Source organism: Cupressus sempervirens, chromosome 2 (genome assembly GCF_028749045.1).
Source record: "Cupressus sempervirens isolate cs-2001-9-10 chromosome 2, ASM2874904v1, whole genome shotgun sequence".
Taxonomy (NCBI): Eukaryota; Viridiplantae; Streptophyta; class Pinopsida; order Cupressales; family Cupressaceae; genus Cupressus; species Cupressus sempervirens.
Window position 1 is genome coordinate 156816327 of NC_143119.1, and position 4912 is coordinate 156821238.

Here is a 4912-nt window from a genome sequence, read left to right on the forward strand (position 1 = left end):
AGGCATCCAAGTAGATCTTTCCAAGATTGAAGTCATTAGTACCTTGCCTATGCTAGAGAAGCAGAAGGATGTATGAAGTTTCCTTGGACATGTTGGATATTATAGAATATTCATCAATAATTTTAGTCAACTTGTAGCACCCCCTAATAAATTGTTAAAAAAGGATTCTAAATTTTCTTGGGACTCTACATGTGCTACATCTTTCCTACAGCTCAAAGAAGACCTCACAACAACACCCATTTTAAGAGGACCTAATTGGGGACTGTCTTTCCACATCCATACAAATGCCTTAGACTATGTTATAGGTGCAGTGCAAGGCCAAAAGGTAGACTTAGTTGAACATGTCATTTATTTCATCAGTAAAAATTTGCAATGAGCAGAATTTAACTATATAGTTATTGAAAAAGAGTTACTTGCAGTTATTGTGCATTGAATTGTTGACAATTGGCTAATGAGGATATGTAATTTTTTTCATTTATGGCAACACATGATGAACATGCTTATAGGAAACCTTCGAAATAGAGATACTTAGCTTTTGGCATCAAAAAATTGTCTAAGTATGAATTTGGTATACATCTATGTATTTTTTTGTTTTTAATTTGTTCTTGACATCATATTATGACTAGTGAAGTTAGATGGAGATAGTATGCATGTTGATGATGATGTATATAACCTCAAAAGTCAACATGGACTATATGAAAAAGAGATATTCATGTTTTAATGAAACAAGACAGAGGAATTAAAGGAAAGGAATTATTTTTTTTACAAAATTAATCACCTGTCCAATTAAGGCCAACATCCTAGATGTTTACTCTAAATTGGAAAAGTGTATTATGGTCTTAGCCAACGTAGCAGCAATTTTTGTATCAAGGCATGATATTTATTCAAAGGACATCTTACAATAAGAGGTGTAATTGTGATGTAATTTGTGCAAGTATTGTGACATGCAAACTTACTGTGAAAGCAATATATGTGAAGTTTGTAAAGTTATTTCAAGATCTAAGACTGAATTGAGAAAGAATCTATATTCTAGAAGTTTGATTACTTGTTTGGGTAGTGAGCTCTTCTTGTAAATGGAAGTGCATGTTTGGGCAACGGGCTCATCTTGCATCTAATATGCTACAACTCCTAAAAGGGTTGGCACAACTCCTCACAGGGTTGGAATCTCCTAATCGAGACTCCTTATACCAAATTTTCTCATTAACTCCTAACAAGGTCCATCCTCTAACAAGGAACTTATTTATCAATATATTATCTAGTGGGTATCATCCCTAGTCGGGCTTCCCCTTGGCCAAGGTTTCCTTAGTTAATAAAATATGGTGTTATGAGTTATCTTTGTGCATGGTTACTAACTGTTTAGAATTACTTTATTACTTAATTATGTATGGTTTAAAGTAAGAAATAATATCTAGTTGTGACTAAAGTTTTTAGATTATTGATTCGCCCCCGAGTAATTATTATTTCTAACAATTGGTATCAGAGCATAGTTACTCAAAAGAGGCTTAATAGCTTGAGTAAAATCCCTATGGATTTGGAACAATTGATGAAGAACCTTGAAGAGGGACTTGAACAAATTAATCTCCTTACTGAAGAAAGAGATCAACTAAAGGATAGATATGAAGGCTCCAAAGTATATATTGGACAGTTGAAGGAAAAGTTTGAACATATCAAATCCAAGCCTAAATCTACTAAATTTGAAACTAATGATGATGATTACTCAAAGCTAAAGATAGAGTATAAGATCTTGAAGCATGAATTGAAGATTATGAATCTAAAGTTCACTTTGAGGAGTGATCCTAGTAAAGTTGAAACTAATTTGAAGACTAAGAATGTAGATCTTAGAGAAAATATGGCAAAGAAGACATCTGAGTTTGAAACATTGAAAGAAGATCATGAAGAACTTTAGAAGTACAATACTATTTTGAAAGATGAATTAACTCACTACAAGAAATAACTTGAGAAGCTTTATTCTAGTAAAGAAAATCTTGATGATTCAATGTCAATATAGAGACCTACTTATCATAAGATTGGTCTTGGTTATCTTTTTAACATGTCTACAAAGAAACCTAAGATTAGATCAAATCTGATAGAAAAAGATAAATTTGATGATAAGATTGAATCCAGTTAATCATATGATAAAACTAAAAAAGTTAGACAAGACAAGGAAGTTGAAATTTTGGATGAACCAAAGAAAGTGAAATCTCCTAAGGAAACTAGGTATGAATTTAGAGGTAAGTGTTTTTCATGTAGTGAAAAAAGTCATAGGAAAAGAGATTGTACAAATAAGTCATTTAATCATGTTTAAGGATTTTTATTGTCATAATTATCATGGTATGGGTCATAAAGCAATTGATTGTAGGAAACCTAAATATGATAATGATAGAAGGAATAGTAAAATGTCTAGAAATACCAACCCTACATATAGAAGAAGATTTGATGAAAGGAAATCAAGAGAACAAAGATCTTATGAGGAAAGAAGATGTATCATGTGTTATAAGTGTAACAACTTTAGACACATAGCTCAAAATTGTCATGCACCTGATGATCAACAAAATCTTAGAAGCAGAACTCTAATATGTCAGTTATGCAACAACTTTGGAAATACAACAAAGTATTGTAGAATGGATAGAAACTTTAGAGATAGAAGGAACAATGGAAGATACTTTAGAAACACAAGGAATGATGGAAGAAACATTGGAAATGACAAAGGGAATCATGAGAGGAACTCCAGAACTAAGAAGGATAATGAGGATCAAAGAAATGTAGTCAGTGAACTTCAAGAAGAACACAATTAGGCATTTGTAAAAGGATTAAACATCTCTAAAGAAGAGCTAGAAGATGATGAGACTGGAAGAATGAAGTTAGTTGTCAAGTTTTATTCAATTAAGTTGAATTAAGCTTGTTCACATCATCAAAATTTGAAAACTTCATCTAGAGATTAAGATATGGGTAAAAAAGTTGGGAAAAGGTGTATCGAGATAATTTAAGACTATATCTAAGCTCACTTGTAATTTGGATGTTATCTAAACTAGTTGTGAAGGAATTAAGAGTTATTGTTATTACAGAGAAAGTCAATTCTATAATTGAAGATGAAAACCATGTTTTTACAGATAATTTCATGGAGTGAAGATTTGTGGAGCTTTTTCATGATGAAAGGAAGCTATGGAAAACCTCAGGTAGCATCTGAAGATTAGATAGAAGATCTTGAGAAAATATTTGATTTCAAATGTAATCAACAACTTTTTCATGTTTGCAAAGTTTGCAATTAATGAAAGTTCAAATTGAAGGAATAAAATGGAGTACAAACTTGATTACTACTTCATTGTGATTACATCCAAATAAAAGAGCACTCAGAAGTGACTTGTTAAGGAAATTTCAAAGCAAACCATATTTTTCAAAAGAGGTATTTTATAATTTATCTGCAGAATTTATTCAATAAAAGTTCATAATGTTGAGAATGAGGGAAAAACTAAGTTCAAGGTTGTTTTTGTGAAACCTATAGAAGGAAACCCTTATTCAACATTATGCATTATGCCGAACAACATAGTTTATTTGGAAGATATAGGAAGTTATCTTAATAGTAAAATTGAATCTATTGGGAGTGAATTTGTGAACAAGGATATGGAATTAATCTTTAACCACAATATGACTATGAATCCCAAATTTGAACATTTAAAGGAACTAAACCTGTACAAATATTATTTATACCATGAATTGGACATAGATAAGTGGACACAAATCATATTAAGTAGGATACATAATGGAAAACTATTGATGGAAGATAGTGTATTTGATATCTCAACCGACCTTATTCATGGGGTAATTGGTCTCAGTAAACAAGGCAGTGTACCCACAGGTGAGAAATTAGTTAAGAAGAAAGTTGAGAGTACCCACAGATTCATGAGTAGAATCATTGCCTACTCCTTATGGGCAAGTACTAAGATTGATGAATTGTCAGTTAGATTCATCTCTATAGCCTACAAGATATGTTTAGAGAAGGAACAAGTTAACCTCAATGAAAATCTGAGAATGCAACTACTTGAGAACCTAGAAAAGATCAAAAGGACTATGAATGGTGTGTTTAAATTTCAGTCACATATTCTTTCATGTGCTTAAAATATTTCCATATTTCCCAGTCATAGAGATTATGAGCAATGATAGATGTACAATGGAAAAGATCATAGAAGTATGCAAAAGACATCCAACATATAAGATATTGGATAATGTGAACTTGATAATGAAGAAATTTTAGAATGAAATGAAATAGAGATTCAATATTGTACTTGCTATTGTAGATAGATTTAAAGATGGTGTTTGTATTATGGTTGATATAGATTTTCCTTATATACAAGTAGTAGAACCTTGGGAAACATTTTGTGATCCCTTAGGTTATGAATTAAGTGATGATATAGAAATTGGATACATTGATTTATTGCTAAAATCTAAGAAGGACCAAGCTGAGTACAAATTTGGAACCTATGATGAGATTACCCAATCAACTCATCAGGCATCGTTGGAGAAGGTTTCTCCCAAGAAGATAGACTCAATAATGAAGAAAGCTTTATCAGAGGCCCATATGACTGAGAGTGAATCATAGGTAGTTAGGCAAACCATGAAACAAGGTATATTAAATGTGCAACCTTTGTTAGTGTCTATTGTAGAGACACCTCCAGAAAAAATCATTCCCTACATAGTAGTATCAGATGTGCAACCAAGTGAGATGAAGAGAAAATCTAAGAGATTAGTGGACATTGTGACCACAAAGACTAAAATGGTCAAGCAAAAAACTACTAGACCAGACAAGAGACAATAGGCATTGTTGACAATTTTTAGTCTAAGGAAGAAGAAGACAAGAACAAGAAGTTAAACAAGAAGAGAAGTTAACCACTTCTAAGAAATCAATAGGAAAAGC